Genomic DNA, 20,122 nt, shown 5'->3' on the forward strand with positions numbered 1-20,122 from the left:
TTTCTTAATGTTGCCACCATAATAGCCAAAAAATGCATATTACAATGTTGGAAGCACCGTTCCCCCCTTCGTTTGAGATGTGGTTGGGGGCCCTCACCTAGACTCAAGCGTGCGAGGAGGACTATATCAATACCCTCCCACTGACCTCTCGACCCAAGAATGTATGGACAGAATTTTGCACCGATTGGAATAACAAAGATGACTTAGAACTATTGTCCCGCCTCCCTCCTTGTGAAGTAAACTAACCCATTGTTGCGCCGCATAAATCCGAATCATGGTCCCATCTGTCCTTTGCTGGCATTTCCCATGTATTGCATTACCATTTATGTATCTGATACCCTTGTTATGCTGTACATTGTGTTGATTATCTGTTCTCTCACCATGCCAATAAAGAAAAGTTAAAAAAAAAAACTACAAAAGCTTGGACACAAAAAAAAATTCTAACTTTGGAGGTAACTGGATACACAAAAGATGAATTAAAGAACAACCTGACTAAAGTAGCAACAAAATTGGAAAACCTGGATTAGATAAAAACTTTGGACAAAGCGGCTGAATATAAATTAACAGCCCATTTACCATGAGCAAGCAGAAAACAGAATGACACAAGACTGTGGGCCTCATTACGAGTAGGGCGGTAAGGGATACCGGGCACCGGTAAGGAGACCAGTGCCGGTAATCCCTTACCGCCCTACTACGAGTTCCCTTAGCGGGTCACTCCTTTAACGCCTGGTCTGATGAGGCGTTATGGACGTGACCCGTTAAGGGAAATCAGAGCCAATAACGGTACCGCAAATTAGCTACTTCCCCATTCCCATTGAGCGCTATGGGGGCTCAAAGGGAATGGGGAATGTTTTTTTCAATGTGGATTTACCGGTCCCGCAAAGGTCGGACTACACCGGTAAGTCCCCATTGAACGAGGTTGGTGCCGGTACCGTTATTGGAGGCAGTCATGGCGCAAATAGCGCTATGACTACCTCCAATCTCAGAATGAGGCCATGTATCTGAAGACATTTCCTAACAAGAAACTACGACACACCTTCATGAGAGCTCGTCTCAACGTTCTGCTTACAAATGAGATAAGGGCTATTAGAGAAATTTCAAACAATAACACCTGCTGCTTTTGTGAGATGGTGGAGCAGAAGGAAACACTCAGACATATTCTCTTAGACACTAAGGGACTCGTGAAGGAAAGAATGACCCACATGGCCCACCTGTTTTAAGACCATCCTATCTACGTAGAAGAAGAATGGTGGAATCGCCTGATAGAAGGCGAGAGGACAAGAGACACAATTTCTGCAACACATTGACCTTTCAAAAACAATTTTTGATATGGGAGTGTAGGATTGCAGCAGGAAAAACTCTATATGACCTAAGCATATAAACTGATGGTGGAAAGACTAACCTACTGATGTCTGGTGCCTTTGGTCTTTGTCTTTTCCTGAATCTCTGTCTAATACTTACCTCTCTCCTCCTTCTCCTCTTCCTGAGATTTTAGGATGATTTGAAAACGTAAAGGATGAGGAACCTGCTTGAGAATTGTAAAAAAATGTGTAAGCATTTTAAATCAATTAAAAACATTTTTTTTAAAAAGAGCTAAGGAATGGGGCAGACCTTTCGATAGGCCTAAGAAGATACCAGCATTGCCCAAGTCAAGACTGTGCACGCATTACCTGAAGCCAAGAGTGGCAACAAAGCTTCTGGCGAATTAGCCTGGCTAGCAGAATCCAAAGGGATAAAGGCACGGCTGGGGATGGGAAACTTGCTACTTGTAATTCTTCTTTGAAGCTGATACAACCTACATTGCCAAAACCAATAGGAAGAGGAGAGAAGTGTGTTTTGAAGGCAATTTTGGGTTGTCATTGGTGAAGACAGACAAAAGTGGCAAAGAGGCTGCCCTTTTGAACAGGGAATATTCAGAGGAAGAGCGCCTTGCTTACTTGAAGGTGTTGAAGTACAAGAAAGTGAATCTTGTCAAATATGAAAACTATTTAAAGTCACAAAGTACAGAAGCTGTGCTGGCGTATTTGCTTGTCAGTAGATTTGATACTTCAGTAGCACAATTGAAGGTGAAATACTATGAGGCAGAAGAAGTATATCCTCATGTCGAAGACTTGCAGAAGTTACTCGAAGTTGAGAGTTGATAAGATGAAAGTAGAAGTGCTGTGAAGTCATCCCGACAAAGATACAATCTGTGTTTCATTAACATTACCAGAAGTTGTGTTTACCTTAACCTAACAATAACTGTGGTCTTTCTCTTGGACAACTGGAAGTTGTGGCAATGACATTGATGCTATTTTGATGAAGTGGAAAGTCTTTATCTCAATAGGAAGAGAAGTGTTCCTGTTGTTTACACTGTGGTAAACAAAACTTCCTTTTAACTTATTGAAGGAGTCAAGAACTGAGTTGACACTATCTTGCAAACCTGGATGTCCTTGTTTCTTTTTGTTGAACATTGGAACTGACTTTACCTTGAAACCTGGAGAGGGGGAGTTCACCGAGCATACTAAGAAAGATTGTGAATATCATTGCTGATGTTATTGTAAATTGCCATATATTTCTTTATGTATTTGATGTGTAAGTGTGAGTGCCAGATATCATGTATTAGAGTGTTTTCCTTTAGTTTTGATAGGCAGGGAAATACTTGTCAGAGTAGGGATGGTGAGGCGTTTGGTGAAACATATGATTTAATAAAATGGCAACGTTTGAGAAATCAACTAAGCATTATCCACCTCACATTTCTGACCCCTCACACTTCCCTAATGAATTTAACCTCTGCCCACTTATTGTAATAGTCGATCAGAACCAGGGGGAATCTCTTATTGTTGGGGAACCTACCAAATAGCCCTATGATGTACCAAGACACCCTGTCGAAAGGTCCTTCTGTACCTGAGACACCTGTAGTGGGGCTAAACTTGGCATGTGTATTTTACCACTCTCTTTGCATACTTCAAACATTCTAACATAACTTTCTATGTCTTTGTCTTTAGTCAGACAACTGAAATGTTCCCTCACAAGATCTTTGAAGGTGCAAATTCTGGCTTGTCAGAGGTCAGCATTACTTATATCATGCTTCCCAATTCCCCCAGAAGGAACAAACCTTTCCTCCAAATAAACCCTCCTCCACTATCTCTTCTGGCACTAGAGCATTCGAGTGGAGATGCTAAGTCAATTTACGGATCGGAGGCCAACTGCCTGTGATTTGTTGACACTCTTGCTGTAATTCTGTGTCCCCATTTTCATTCAACAACCATTCCTCCCTCAGTATGACATAGCCACTTATGACACAGGCATCTGACACCCCACTCTCCAGTAGGGACTTTCACTTCTTTCCAAGTCCAGAAGGAAAGGCATCCTGGAAAGGCAGTCAGCAACCTGGCTGTCCTTGCCTTGCCTGTGATTTATCACATACTTCTGTTCCATGTGTGTTTAGCCATTACCCTGCTTAGTGTTGAGTAGATTCGGTCCATCCCATCAGCTTCTGACTTTTTTGTAAGGTATCAGTATATTGATGAGTGTCATTGCTGTATATAAAGATATTGGGCCTAATTACAAGTTTGGTGGTATCCCTCCGGTAAATCAGGTGGGATACCAACCAGTGGAATTACAGCCAGATTACAAGTTCCAATAAGGGGAGTCCCATAGGACTCCATGGGGAGATTTGCAGGTCATACCGATTATTTGTGCTAGTGGGGTGGTGGAATTACCTCCAGCTCTTGGCTGGAGGTAATACCGGCCATCCCATCAGCAAACTTGGAGTTTGCCGGTGCAGAAACGTGCCAGTAAACAGAATTACTGACACGTTAATTCCGCTTTGGCAACCTCCTAATGAGGCCCATTGTCTTGAAAGTACATCATGTCAGGAAATCCATGCAACATCTTTTCTATTATCCTTGGGAAAACCGAGGCTAGAGCACAGGACATCCTATTGAATCTGAATAATGTAAAAGGGGTGATGAATGCCATCAGACTTTTGTATTCCTCTCTTAATTTCACCTAGTAGTTTGCAGTTTGCAAGTCTATTGTTGAAAACAATATTTCTTTTCCTATTCTAATGGTAATTTCTTCAGTATTGTGTAACAGGTGAGTCACCTATTATGTGGGGGTTCAATGCCCTGAGATCCATGCACATTCTGATGCTTTGGTCTGGCTTAGTCACCAGAACCATGGGTGATACCCACTTGAATGCCTCCCTTTCCCTTACAAGTCCGTCTTATATCATTTACGTATTAGTATTTCAAATGGTGCCTGCTGGCATAAAGACACTTTTCTCACTTTGCCCCAGAAGGGTTTTGCATTCTTGAACCGGATCTGATGTTGAAATTATTTGAGATCATCTATCTTTCATGTGAAGACTTCTAGGAACTCATGAATCATATGGCTTGCCACGTTGGTATTCCCTGTTGCAAGTACTTTTTCCTGTGCACTTGGTTTTAGTTTGATGCCGCCAATGTACGATTTGAGGGCTTTCAGCGAGGGCATTCACCCTGCCAATCACTTCTCTACTTTTCAAAGACACGGTTCAGCTTAGCCAGTCTATTTTGTGCCATTAGTATGCTTCTGGAATATATTCCATTTTCTTCGACAGTCCCACTTTGGCTTCTAGTCATGTTTGATAAGTCGGCATGGGTATAATGGTGTGGAGTGAGCATGAATCAGCCAGAAATGCTATTTCTTCTCCTGCTACTGTCACTCTGCAAGTTGAGTGTCTGAAGTTAAGGGAGCTGTTTGTTTCCTGCAGCTCTTGATGATTCCCCACAATCACTACATTATCTTTTTTCATCCTTGAGTGTCCCTCGCTGCATGTAACAGGCTCACTTTGTGTTTCCTCTGGTCTCGAATATATTTAGTGGAAAAGCAGAATTTAGCTGGATAATCCCTTTAAGTAGCAACATGATAAGAGACGCTCCCCTGAAACATTGTGTCTGTTTTTCTTCCTTTTTAGTAGAGCCAGCCAAATTGGATCCTTGTTCTTGAACTGGGTTTGTGCAAATCTCTTGCATGCTTTCGATGACCCCTCAAAGCTCTTAGAAATGCTGATGACTTCATTGAGGTATGGCTCAGATTCCTCCTACAGCTTCTCACAAATGTGGTCATCCCTGGTGTGAACCATTAGTTGATCTCTTAGGATTTTGTCAAGGAACTGCCTGAAGTTGCACTTTCTCTCCCTAGTTCTCAAGCCTGTAATGTATTCATCAATTTCTTTATCTGGAAGTTGCATTCTAGTGTAGAAGCTGTGTTATTCTAGGATCATTCTTGACTTTGACAGACCCTTTTTTGCAGGTCTGATACTAATTCTTCGAATAGGTTCATGTCTTCACCTTTATTCTCTCGTAGTTGTGGAAGGTTTCTGCATACATCTCCTCCCTCCCACCTAAGGTAGTCAGAAAAATTGCCTTCTTTCTCCCTACAGAAAGTCTGGTGGCATCAATCACCTCCAGATAAGTAGCAAACTCCTTCTTCCACCTTTCGAAGGGATGAGTGAATTCCCTGGACTTCTCCAAGAATTTGGGTGAGAGGGGGTTGACTTTCTTCATCCTCCTTCCTTCTATTTTTTGTATACACTGTGCTTATTTGCTTGGATTATTCTATTTTTTCTGTGGTTGTTTATTTCTTTATTTACTTAGTGTACAGTGCACAGCTTATTGTTACAGTACTCACTCCTGTCTCTTATTGTTTCATACTGTAACTCTTGCCGCCTTTGATTCATCTTCAAGGGCAAAAGGTTTGCAGTCACAATTTGGCTGTGCTAGGTAACAGAGGAAGTCACGTAGCGTTGATATGGTAACTGCGGTTTGAGGGTCAATGTTAGAGGGTGCTTTACTCTAATATGCCACGCACACACTGAACAGGACCCTCTTCTTGCGGCTTGCTTTTGCAAGAGCCACTGTTCTCGGTAGTCTCTCCCTTCAATTCCCAAAACTTCTTGGGACAAATTGGTGCATGAACCATTGGCATAACCCACCTTGTAGATGTAGAATGAAATCCTTAAAGGGGGAAGATTTATGGCTGGTGGGTGGCACCACATTTATTCTGGTGACAAACTGCTCTATGTTCATATCCCTAGGCTAACCAATTAGCACTGTGCTTTTGATGAATGTCTTAAACTTATTAAGCCACATCAATAGCTGACTGATGGCTCCAATTGAATCAGAAAGTGTAATTTATTACACAGCCGATAAGAATATTAGGCTACCCCTTTCTCTTTAGCCAGCATCTGACATTTTGGACACATTCAAAATCCGAGAAAGAAATCTTGGAATGATCACATATGTTAAAATGACATTAACTCCTTGTCCCGAGCTGCTTTAACTTCAGATGGACTAGCTGAACAACATTCCTTTGTAAATATGACAGTGCTAAAATTAGGATTATTTGATAACTTTAGAGTTCATTTCGGCAACTCTGTTTAAGCCGACCGTCCATGGAAGGTCTTCACTGCTGGCAATGGATCCAAAATGAGGCCATCCACCTGGATTTAAAGTGACTCAGTGGTCGAATTGGGCGGGAGCGGTCGGAAGCGGTGCTCCTATACTTCTTTTAAATAAGTTTTACCGTTCCTATACTTTTATTTTAAAAAGAAACCGTTCTGGAACGGTTCTTTTTAAAATAAAAGCGTAGGAAGAAGTTGAAACTTGCACTTTCAGTGCACTGCACTGGACGTGCCTTAAACAGCAAGTGCATAGGTTTTGGGGTTTGTATTGTGCGTGGGAGGGGGGTGGCAGTGGGGTTTGTGGGGAGCGGTGCAGGCCAGTAGGGAACATAGTTCCACTACTTCTTTTCGTACACTTCGACCATTGAAGTGACTAAATTACCTCGGCTCATCTTGCTCTTTACTGGCTCCATGTAGAAGCAGATATTAAATTGAAAAAACCTACAAACTAATCGCCAATCATCAATGCATTCACAGATGGCATCCAACAACAGAATTAGGGGATATGCGGAAAGACAGCATTCAAGGTCCTTATGAAAGGTTTTGCTCGCAGTGGTATTGATCCACCATTAGCAGGGACTGAATATTTGGCATCGGGGCTCTATGACAAATGGACTATTTGTCCTTTCTCCCCAGAGGGGAGCCACCCCCTTTGTGGATAGGGAGATGTGCCTGGTCAGCAAGACCCTCCCTAGGGGTCTGGGTAAGTGGGACCTTACTGGGATTGACTCCCTTCTTGGGGACAAGGACTACCACTCCGATATGGAACTCCCGATCCAGAGTACAGTGTCTGCCTCCCTAAGAATCGGAAAGACTGTTGTTACCTCTGTTTTCAATCAACCAAACAGTGGCATTTCTTCAATCTCGTTGGCTTCAGGTAATGCTGGATCTTGCCTGAAGTCCACAATCTAAGAGGAAAGACACACCTCTTTTGTTTACGATGACGTACATAAAACCACAAGGAACTTTGAATCAGGGAGACAGAATCCTACATAGAGGCGAGCCTCCGATGGGAAGACATCCCGGAGGAGCGGAGCCATGCCAGACAGCGGTGCCGGCAGTAGCGTGAAGAGCGATCGAATCACAAGCTGGACGCCGGAAGGCTGGTTTTCTGACCGACTAAGAAGCCAAGGTCGATAGAGAAACGGAGATGGTGAGGCAGCCATCTCACATAGTGGTGTAACCACACAGAAGCCGTAGTGTGCCTGGGCCCGTTGACTGGCGCCACGACCAGACTGCAGTGTAGAAGTCTGATCCCAGATCTTCATATGAGAAGTGTGTTAGCTACCGAGCCAAGCAGAGGGAAAGAAGCAAACGCTCCTGAAAAGATAACATTGTTGAAAGGGGTGAACTGTGATACCAGGGGATGGAGAAGTCACAGGGTTATGGGAGCCCAGAAAACCTGAATGGACAAAAGTACTACAAAGGCCCTGATAAAACAAGCTTATTTGAGTCTTTGGAGAGGCCTGTGAAACTGAAACACATTAAAACATAAGACTGGAAAAGTCACAAGGGTTACAGGGGCACAGGAAACCCCAACGGGCAGACACCCTACCGAGACCCTGCTAAAGCAAGCCTGACTGAGGCCCAGAGGACTTTGGAGTCCTGGAACTACTAAACATGGTGAACAGAACTGGGTGGAGACAGAACCTGGAGGGTTCCAGTGTTTAACAAGACAATGACACTGTCATGCACCAAGTAAGACATTATGGAATTGTGTTAAGGAATTGTGATTTTTTCTGAGAAAAGGAACCATATGGAATCAGTGTGAAAACGTAACCTTGGCTGAGGACTATACAGCTAGAAACTGATGTTTAAAGAAATACAGAACATGACAAACTTTCAAGCCTTCTTCTTGGAAAAGTGGACCAAGAGTTGGGCCAAGCAGAAGCCAATGACAGAGTACATTGCCCGGTATTCCTTCTTTTTGTTAATATTTCCTAAGTGGTAGGGCCAGTTAGTTTTTAGGATTTGGACTAAGGACTATTTTCCTTTGGACTTGTGCAAGCACTCTTACTTTGTTAGGCAAGGAACGTCCCTCATAGCGAAAGGGCTAGATAGGCATTTTCTTTTTATTTTGAATAAATACCCTTGAAGCACGGAACTTCGTAAGAAGCCTTCTTCTGGTTCGCCACTGCCCTCTTTCAATGGAACGTCCTTCCCCTATCCCTGTAGGAGGGAATGCACCACCCCAGGCTCAGGGCTCCCCTGAAAACCTGCTAATTCACCATCTAGCACGCTGGCGTTAGCCAAGCACCAAGACGCAGCTCACTCTGTTGTTTACAAACAAGGCCACTTATTAATCGGAATGCTTGGGCAAGGCCATTTCTAACGAGCTGAAGAGCCTCAACCAGTCATGCGGACTCTACCCCGTTCACTGTTCATAGGGATCAGCATGATATTGTGCTTGCCCTATGCCACAATGAATGATAATAAAGTAACATGCATATGTCCTTCACAATCACAGGCTTGCAGGATTGGAAGTGCTGTAATTAACAGGTGCGACTCTAGCTCAAGGGTGAACATTTCAGCAACTTGGGGGAAGCAGCCATGTTTAAAACCTCTAACCTGCGGCTTACATAGACTCTTCTGCAATGTGCTCTTAAATCCCTTTTGTACCCGTTTGCTTAAAATAGGAACTCTGACGATAGGATCATATGGAACGAGGCCAGCTTCTTCATTTCGGGCAGGAGCTTAAACCAAGTCTGGCACTCCAGAAAATGTACAACGTTGTATGGTGAAGATCGACTATATGGGGTACAGTTGCTTTTTTTTCTTGTGGGAGTTCTCGTCAACTATTGGACTGCGTTAGGGCGTAGACATATGTCCTAAAATGTTGCCCTTAGGATGTGTCCTACCGTATTATAGGGAAAACAGTGAGATTGTTGTCTCCCCCTATACCTGGTCGAGGGGACTGCCTGGAAAAACTTTGTTTTAGCCCTGGCACTCTGGATCCTGGAGAAGTGAGCACTGAAAGCAGTAAATAGCAACACAAAAAGTACTGCAATACACCTCATACCACTTAATAACATTTTTACTCAGTGAGGTGCTTTAAGCCTACAATGTAGACATAGACATACAATAAGAATCAGGTGAGAGACCGTCAACCCCTGATCTGCCCCTGGAGGAAGACACATGTTTTAAATATAAGTACACAGGGTTGGACTGGGGCATAAAATTGGTCCAGGCAGCAATGGAAAACTTGCCCACTATCACACATTACAGTTCTTTACTGTCCAGAACATACAGTTTGAGTACTATCCAAGGAGGTGTTTTTAATTAAATATGTTGCAAATAAAGTGTTCTAAAACATATCTGCTTAGTAACATTGGTTAAAACTAGTGCAGTAACCTATGAAACTGGCTGACTCTGACCAGAAAAGTGGTCCATTCTGCCAAAAAACCTGCTCATTCTAGAATTATGGGCTGGCACTTCGGGCATTGCCCAATAGGCCAGTCCGAGGCTGTCCGTACCATAGTCACTTGCATTATGCAACACAAGACCATTTGGTGCGCGCGTGGGGTTGGAACGCGCCATCCTTTTTCTGCCATTGCAGAGCTGAGTCTGGGTTCAGTAACAGCTGCACCAGCTCAAACACATTCGCTTCTTCGCTGTTTTGATTACCTTTCTCACTGAAAACAGGTTGATTTACCTCTGGAGATCCCTGATACGGGAGATCAGAGAATTGGCTCAAGATGGGTAACGTTACTCCGTTGATCCTTTCAAGTCCCTGGGACTTATTCCCCATCTGGCCTTGTTCAGACTTGTTCAGTTGAAGCCTTTTAATTAAAGTTCCTGGTACTGTTAACTCTGCAAAAACATTTAGCACAACGTACGCCGTGTATTATTGGAACAATGTCATAAATATCTTAGTTTTTCTGAAAACGTATGCATTTGTCTGGATCTCTTGCAGCTTTCCCGGTGTGTTCCTTAGCAACATAATGGAGCACATACCAACGCAGAGGGAGAAAAATGCCTTCATTTCACTACAGTACGTGCTCAGTTAGCTACCTTTTTTGGAAATAATACCTTGTTTCAAGACTATATTTTTATAATGATGTGTTGCAAGATTTAGGGCTCTGTAGAGAAGGGAGTGTGTGGCTATGTCCATGCAGAGAGGATGACCGAAAATGTTGGGTCAAAGGGCCTCATAATAAGTTTGGTGGTACCTCAGGGATAAATCTGCCGAGATACCACCAAACTGTATTACCGTTACCATCCCTTAGTCCGGCAGCATAACCACCGGATTACAAGTGGCAGTCTATTGGACTCCACGGGGGATTTTGGCAGAATTACAGCAGCAGTAATTCTGCCGATATTTGGCGGGAAGGTGGTGGATTTACCTCCAGCTCTGAGCTGGAACCTTGAGCTGAGCATCCATGTAGAAGGGATTTATTTATTTATTTATTATTTATATAGCGCCTAAACCCATAGGCGTCATAACGCTGTAACAAGTAGCAGACACACAGCCAGACAATAACATAAAGAAGACCACCAAAATGAGTAGGAAAAAAGAGCAGCAACAGGATCTGGGAGTGGTCCTATCGCTTTGAAGCTGGCCAGTCAGAATGACTCAATGGGGGCCAAATGCATAGAATCGCCCCTGTCACCAGACCAGTGCAGTGGCCCCCTCTTGGACGCACCACAAAGGCTCGAATTTCTAATTGATGCTAGTGAGCTGCTGTTACACAGGCGACTTTGCATCCTTTGCTGGGTTACTAGATGATAAGCGGATAAAGTAGACAGACTCAAGGTGGGGGTCAGTGACTAAATGAGATCTGCTTCACTATGAAGGCAAAGCTGGGTGAGGGGGGATGAGTGAGTGCACCAAAAATATGAATGAAGTAGGGGCAGGCTGGGCACAGACGTTGCTAGAATGAGTGAGGGAAAGCGGTCAGGCAGAGTGGCAGGCAGTGAGTGAGGACTTTATACAGATGAAGCTGAGAGGTCCTTCTGTTCCTGTGACACGGTAATCCACAGGGAGTCAAAGATCAAGCCACAGATATGCACTGTAATGCTTGGCTGTGAATTACAGGCGGGAAGCCTTCTGAGAGGTGGACACGGATCTCATCTCCTAGATCATGACTTTTTATAATCTGGCCCTGCGGATATTTTATACTACATCTCCCATGATCCTTCACCACTGTCTAAGCTTGCAGACTTAGCCAAGGGTCCACACACTCTTCAAAAGTTATCTTAGCCTTTTGCGTGCCTCTAGGTCATATTTATCCTAAATTTGGTTAAGCACTGTACCACACCTCACTAGGTGGGCACTGTAAAGGTTACAATAACTCGGGCCCACAGTCACTAGGACTATGAACCACTGTGCTCCAAAAGGAGACCACATTTTCACTCAAGTCTTACTGCTCGAAAAAAGCAAAACAAATTCCCCTAGATATCTGTGTCTTCCCTCATTAGGGAAAAATACATCTCAGGTAAAGATCTGTACTATACTTACTCCATTTGAAAACAATCTCTGAGGGGAATCTGGACCCTTATTTTGAACTGTGGCTCTCCTGTGACCTTTACAATCAGGGAGGCTTTTTACTTATCAATAACTACATAGCGTGAGGTGTCCAGAATCACAGTTTTCCCAGAAGTGAATGAAGCATAGGCGGAGGTCCCATAGAAAGTGCCCTTTCATAAACGTACGACAGACAGAGCCGGTATTATGATGTGTAAAAGAAGAACAGTTTGCCCAGCAAGGAGTATGCTCCATACAGAGATAAGATGAAGAAGCAACATTTGCATCCAGAGGATGGGCTGAAATGCCAGCAAAGCAGGGAGTGAGCGGGGACATGTCGTGGGGCTGCTGCTGAACCAGTGCTATGGGGAACAGGCTGACCAGGCACACTAAAATGGGCAGAGACAAATTTAAGTGATGCAACAAAGAACAGCTGAGTGGGGCAAGAGGGTCAAACAGGTTATATACTTCTGTAGTATGATGACCAACATGGTGTCAGAGACCCTGAATGCTCTCTAGCTTTGGGGGATAGGAGGGGATTACATCCTTTCAGAAGGCCTCGTCTTTCTAATTGGATGAGTACAATTACACACATAAAAGTAGTAATGACCCCCCCCCCCAATAGAGGCATGCCAAAAACACACATTTAAACAAGGCTTTTCCAATGTCTTTCAGCTCATGACATTCACACTTGGAGACGATGAAAAAGGTCAACTTCATTTAGAAGAATGCAACTTTACTAGGCGTGACAGCACTTAAAAGGCCGCCTTTTGGAGCGCCATAGGAAGACCACAGAGATGCGCATTGAATTACTTGCTCTCGGAGAGAATACAGCAAGTGACGCAGGAACGCGTCCCATTTTTACATTGCTTGGTCGCTTGACTTTTTCAAGCCGAGGTCACCATTTAAAAGCTGGGAATCAGAGGGAGTGCTGCACCCATAGGTGTCTTATGAATCGTAGAAAATGGTTTATTTTATTTTGGGTATTAATTGAGCAGAACCTTAGCTTCGGGAAGCGCTAGAGCACTGTACATTGGTAGGAGTTAAAGGGTTCAGAATTGCTGGGAGCTATTAGCTCCTGCTAAATATTTAGCTCCTGCTTGTAGTCTAGTAGAGCCTGGTCGGCTTGACCCACGCAGCTACCAGGAGATACTTATAACTTACCAGGCCAACTTGTGCCGTAAAAATAGAAACAAATAACATCAACTCAGCGTTTTTGGGAATGTGTATAGAGGCTCATTAGGACATGTTTAGACTTCGCGGTGCCACTGGGCTACTTGAGTCCGGTGGCCGGGAAGTCAGGCGTCAGTAATTTCATGAATCCCCATTCCCAATTCCCATGGAGTCCCATAGGACTCTATGGGAGTGGGGCCACGGAAGCACCGGTACCGTTGTTAATGGTGCCGGTGCGTCCATGACGGCTTTGCCTGCTGTGACCGATGTGCCCGGCAGGGTCAGACCTGTCGGGCATAGCGGCTCCAGCAGGCAAACCCGTAGTTTGAGCTTACCGGCACCCTTATTTCCGGACAGGCAAACTTGTAATGAAGCCCAATGTGGCATATATAATGGATAAAACATTACAGTGTTCACCTCATGTGCAAGTTAGATATGCGCCATGCGCTGTACTGCTTTCTTCAAGCTCCTCCTTCCTCAGAGGCAGCCCTAGAATACTGGGTGAGGAAACCTGATTCCAATAGCTGCTTTCAACTCCTGCTCAACAAATCCTTATTTCCATCCCTGCAGGGGTATATTATTTCCATGGTTACAGTGGGGAAGAGACCTTATCACAGAGCACTTTTTGCCCGCATACCAATGGTCGAAATGGGCAGTAGAGGTCGTAAGCAGTTCTCCTCTACTTATTTTGGTACGTTTTACTGTTCCTACACTTTTATTTTAAAAATAAACCGTTCAGGAATGGTTTAGTTTTAAAATAAAAGTGTAGGAAGAAGTTGAATCTTGCACTTCAGTGCACCGAACATTCCCTTAAACAGCAGGTGTGTTTGGGGGGTTTGGATTGCGCAGGGGAGGGCACGTGGTGATGGGGTTAGTGAGGAGCCGGGGCAGGCCAACAGGGAACATAGTACCTCTACTTCTTTTCATACTCTTTGACCACTATCGCATACTATCTGTGGTTTGCAGGCAATGGTTAATATTTAGAGTTAGTGTGGGAACATTTGGCAGTGCCGAAAGGATGAGATGGACCAGAGGGTTGGGCTGCAGAAGGTTGTTGTCGGGAGGAATACTACACTTCATGGGTTTTAGGGTACCTCTTACAGGGTACCTCTTGCAGGGTGTGGCCCACGGAATTGCACAAGGGCGGGAGCAAGTCTGGGGTTGATGGATAGGAGGTTTCAGAGTCTTGGGGCATAGAACGAGAATCAAGATGTAAGAGAGGAGACACTGAGGAGCCTTATGATGCGAGTCGGAGGCAACCATGAGAATCTCAATGACCAGGGTAGACCAACAGAGACATCACAACTGCAGAGGCTTCAGGACGAGGCCCGGTCTTGATGGTGTTGAAGGAGTGGCCCTAAGTTAAGGGAGTTTGCATGAGGGGAAGTCAGCACCATCTGTTGACGACTTGAGCTATGGGTAAACGATTTGAGCAACTACTAAACAGCTTCCGGGACTAAAAGTGCTTGTGCCAGAGAGGCAGCCAGCCACTACTTAAGGGGCAATTCCAAGGGGAAGTACTCTACGAGCATGGAGGCTGCCCAAGGCACATTGCCTGTATGGAGCACGAGATGACTGGTTTGCAGGTTACTGACCTGGGTGGTCCATGCATATGTGATATCTCATCAGGATTGTGTCCCACCGGTGTGACTATTTAATGTATCACAAGACAATCAGATAGTTGACGTATTTTCATATTTGGTTGTGTTCTTTCTGTTTTTCAAATTCCAAGTGTTCAGTCGTTTATAGACTAGTACAATAACATCGGAGTCAGCATGGGGCAACAGTGTAAGTTGCAAGCTACTAGAAGGCACTAAAAGTCACTTGCCACCTCAATTCTATGCTTGCACACAGCACACCATTTCTTACTCGCCAAGAGTCAACTATCACGAGTCAATGGCGAGTGGTCAATGACAATTCTGCGCGCTGTCAGAGCGGATCAGCTTTTCACTGGAAAAAGATATTTTGTGGTGAAGACTGCAGCCAATAGGGGGCTCCACAAGAAATCTGAGACACAGTATTGTCTGTAGCTTAACTGCTACAAGAGAGTATGCGATAGGATGCCTTTTCTTAGACCCACATAATAATATAAAGTTTGCGTTTTATTTGTTTACAAAATATTGATCAGGACCAACCACAATGCTGCCGTCCTGGGATATGGAAAGCCGTGTTTCTGTGTTCTTTCCGATTACGAGGCACGGCAAAGCAACAGAGATTTCAAAATGTCAATTAAGCATCCACTGGGGGGAAAAAAGAGTATTTGTAATTTTGGTTTCTTACAAACCTTCAACACACAAAGTAATTAAACGCATTTTACATATACATTTACCATTATCAAAAATAGATTTTTTTGTAACGATATTTAAAAACAAGCACAATTTCCACTGAAAATATTCAATGCCACTGTCTATAGAAAAGTCTACAATGGCTGGTGCAGCACACACAGCAACAACACGACTAAGTCCGAAACAAAGTCATCTTGTGCTGTCACTTGGCTTTAGTGGAACATCGGCCCCTTAATGGGACCGCGTGTTCAGAGGACGGACATGATTCTCCAATTGCAATCAATAGCAAGCATTAAGGAATCCGTTTTGAACATGATACTGATATCCTATTTTTACAAAGCTCAACATTCTGGTTTCCTCCAGCTTTTAAACGCTGCAATAGTAGATGTTATATTACCCACTTTAATGGCATCCAATGTATCGACCTGGGAAAGGTCAAGGGTGAGACGGCTCTCCAAGGATTCGAACTTGCAAAGCACAGGATGGCCCCAAGTCTAAGACAGCACTTACCACATGAGAGGTCCAAGTCAAAAGAGGATATTAGAACTTTGAAGATGAGCAATCCACTTAAGATGAAATTCCATTGATCAACATTAGTCCATGATACCTTCATGCGGGTGGACTTGTATTGGCCCTCGAATGCCCACTTAGTTGTCGTTAAGTGTATGGTTAATTACACACAGCCATGCACAGCTGCCGCGCTGCGTGAGGAAGCTTCCACCTTAGCCTCCTCGACTGCCCCACCTTAGGGGCTCCTCGACTGCCCCTTTGCTAAACACGCAACAACCAGCATAGCTTAACATTAAACAGGAAGCATCATTGTAAGGCCATTTTCCTTGCAGTGCAGCTGGGCGGCTGATGGTGTAGGATTAACTTCCTTAGGGCTTCCAATTCTTGATGTGCCAGTTAAAATGTGCATTGTTCCTCGTGAATCTAGACAGTGCTCCGTTTTGAGGGTTTCCGGCTCTCATTTGCCCAGGCATGTAGACGACCCTCCATAGCGAGGTACCTTTAGGCCCTGGCCTAGGGCACTCATATATGGCCCTGCTGTGAAGAAGAAAGCGGTGGTCGAGTCAAAATGCCACTGTGCCTGATGCAGCAAACATGTTATGATATGTTATGTTCAGTCATTTGCATGGTCTCCAGCTGCTCACGTGGCACTGCAAGAAATTGCGTTGGGTAGGTTAGTGAGGGAAAAGGGAATAGGATAGAGGTTGTGCTTTTCGGTTGGTGCTGCTCGAACCAAGCGAAACTGGAGTCTGTGCAAGACGGCTTTCTAAGTGTGTTTCGATTGTGTGCACTGGGGTTATTGTGTCCGGAAGGGCAACGTCCAGTGACTGGGTTGTTTGCTTGCAGCAGTTAGTTCTTACGGTGGATGTGTTTGGGTTGTGTGTTTGTGTGAGGTGAGACTGGCTCGTTAGTTTGTTTGGGGTATGTGTAGGGTATGCTGGAGAGGGGTGAGGAGCAGGAAGGGTTAGTGGTTGGTACGGTGTGTTTGTTTTATTGTTGGTACCAGCATCCGTACTGTCGTTAGATTATCTCGGGTCCCCAGTGGTAGATTTATGCTAGTCACTCTGAGTTAAGTATCCAGGTTTTCAGTGCTTTTCTGAAGGTGAGGTGGCCTTCTGTCATTCTTATCACCTTTGAGATTGAGTTCCACAGATTGGAAATTAGTGAGAATGCAGTGTCTCCGAATTTCTTTTTCCGAATACCACTGCGTCAGCAGTTCTCCTGCCTTTCACCTCAGCACTGGCAACAGTATGACGCATGCGTTTCATAAATGTGCGAGACTGGAAGTGAATTCAGACACCTCTCAAACAGTCAATGGGCTGGAAAGGCCACCGTGTATCTTTAGGAAACAGGTAATCGCTGCAGCACCTCACGAAGAGTCGCGCCTCCCAAAGCTGCTGATGGGGAAACGAGGCACTTAACAGCAAAGGCCATAAACCTGTTCCCGCTGCCAGTGAACATATTTTGAGTACAATAACTTAAAGGGCAGGGCACATACACCCCATTGTAGTGGAGCTAAAAAAAATAAACAAGTGTTTCACCTCCTGGTCTTCCTCCCAGGCAGGATAGAAATCTTATCACGTGTGAATGCTGTGTCTTGCAACTTCACACTTCAGAAACTTCACTTACCGACCACAAGGCAAGCGCCTCCGTAAAAATGTGAAAGGCATTAGCAATTCCAAAACAACCCATGCGACACAATCGTCCAAAGGTTGCAAATGGTGCAGTTCTTTGTAACTTGCTTGTGTCTCCACTTGCAACTGATGAAGTGTTGTACCAAGTGGGTCAATGTTCTGGGATTAATAACAACATACTCATGCTGGATTCCTCTTGCTTCTAAGCGCCGCAATATTGTGTTATCTTATCCCATCTAATGGTACCAGAATTATCGACCCGAAAAGATGAAGGACTGTGATTGGCCTATCCCCCAAGTTTCCCAGTTCCATGAGTGACCCCTCGAGCCAGTCTTCATTTTTGTTGCCAATTGCATGCTGGAACTTGTCGTTTTGTTGTTCCCATTGCAAGCATGGGCCTTCAAGGCCCAGCATGCAGCGCGAAAAAATAACAGGACTGGCTAGAGTCGTCCCGCAGGAAACTGGAAACTTGGCAGCTATGCACAGGAAGGGCGTAACTCACGGAACTATCTAACCATACGCAAGTTCAGGGTACCAGTCTCAAAGCAGTGCTATCGAACAGGGAAGACTTGGTGGTGATCTGAATAGGTGATGCAAAGCTACTAGAAAGAAGGCTGTGAGAAAATGCCCTACAACCTGCAAGTATGAGCCACACTGTAAATCAGGGTTCCATGTGTTAATATCCCCGCCAAAATATCGCCATATTTTTGTGGCGATATTAAGGCATGGAACCTGCGAGGGACACCCCTGCAACCCCTGCATTATTTTTAAATGAGCGGGGGACACCCCCGCAATCCCTGCTTCCAAAAATTATCCCCCCAGAAACTATCACATATGGCGCTCCAGACGAACATATATACGGCGATATTTTTGGTGGGGATAATATGTAGTGATACCGTAAATGAGACGACGCATCGAATGAAGGCATAAAAATGACTTTATGCATCCATTTAATGTGCCGCCTCGTTCTGCAGCTCAGATGAGACAAAGGAGGGGCACGGAGCACACCTCCTCCGCCTCGTGAATGCACTTCGTTGTACGCTTACATGAGATTTTCATGCAGGCATACAAAGAATGGATTCCTCTGGGATCTGCTTCGGTTTTGCGCCTGGTCGAGATAAGGCACATCCCATAGGAATCCATTGCAAAGGCTTCCTGTAAAACGTATACTCCACGAGTAAAAGTGGAAAAATGAAAGAGTAAACGCGACCTTGTCTCACTTTTACACTTTCCTTGTCCACACCGCCTAGTAGACATTTCAAATTGCGTGTAGCTCATTCCCACAGCACGTAAGTGCTAACGTTGGTGGTCCCCTGCATGCAATTTATGATTTTTTCAAAATGGTGGTGTATGTGTAAGGCCAAGGAAAGGGGGTTAGATCACGGGAGTAGCAATGTTTGCAAGTGCAGTCATCAAAACAGACTAGAATCAGCACAAACCCTGCCCAATGGAGGAGACCATAAAGTGCGCAAACTCACTTCCTCTCGAGTACTTACTTATTTGAAGCTCTATGCAGCACCCACATCACTAGCACGCTCTTGGTGTGATTTTCTAAATGTTCAGATCATTAAAATGAAGCGTAAAAGCAAGGCGTATAGCTTTTACACTTGTTTATACCGACCGAGTGGTTTTAAAACAATTTGGAGGCATCTGGGCACGGATACACTTCTGTGTTGTGCTAACGAACTGCCTTCAAATTGCACTATAGATTTCCACCAGATTCGATTTTTGGATCTGATAGAAAACCTAGGGGGAGGATAATTTTCAATTAAATCTAAATTACATGAAGGGTGCCGTCAACGTTTTCCCTTGCATGCTGTTGGGTCCCCTGCATGCAATTTCCAACACTCACAAAGCGGAGTATACGTGTGAAGAGTAAATCAACGAGGAATCGCCTTTACTCTTCACTTTTACTCTCTGCTTTGTGAGAGAGAAAACACCCTCCTGCAAACTACACTTTGCAGGCATAGTTTACTAATGGGTGCCTATGGAATCCACCTTATATAAACCAAGTGGAAATGCAAGGTATATTCTATAGGAATCTTTAGGTTTTACGGCTGCATGAAAATCTCATGCAGGCGTAAGACCAGGTGCTCTACCAAGACGGAGGAGGAGAGCAAAGCAAACTCCACTTTGCTGCCCTACTTCACCTTGGAAAGGCATAAAAATTACATGGTGTGCAAAATGAAGGCGCAAAGGCATTACTGAGTGCAAAATGACCCCTATGTATTCCTATGGAATCTGTCTTGACTTTTGCACCTGCAAAAAGGAGGCTATCTTCGCAGGAATCCATTACAAATGCTGCCTGCAAAGCATTATTTGCAGGCAACATTTACATTTTCCCTAAAAAGGATTGGAAAAGTGGAGAGTAAAGGCTGCTTTAATCTACACATTTCCACTCTGTTTTGGAAATGAACAGAACTTCATGGAAAGGTACCGTTTGCATGTAAGTGCAAACAGACACAGTCAATACGAAGTATGAGGTAGCCATGCTGCTATTTGCGGCATGGCTACCCCCTTACCGGGTACCGGGTCCGGGTTCCCTGAATGGAGAAGTACCGGGTCATTCCAACCTTGGAAGGCCTGGTATTTCCCCATTCAGGGAACCCGGACCCGGTACTTCCAC

The 20,122-nt window shown here is 44.5% G+C and overlaps 1 protein-coding gene across 1 annotated transcript in view; it reads right to left on the minus strand.

The window, feature by feature from the left end:
* Positions 1 to 20,122, minus strand: part of BCL2 (BCL2 apoptosis regulator) — a 941,704-nt gene that overhangs the window by 661,124 nt on the left and 260,458 nt on the right. The window lies entirely within an intron of this gene.

Source organism: Ambystoma mexicanum, chromosome 5p (assembly GCF_040938575.1).
Source record: "Ambystoma mexicanum isolate Mex_15411 chromosome 5p, UKY_AmexF1_1, whole genome shotgun sequence".
Taxonomy (NCBI): Eukaryota; Metazoa; Chordata; class Amphibia; order Caudata; family Ambystomatidae; genus Ambystoma; species Ambystoma mexicanum.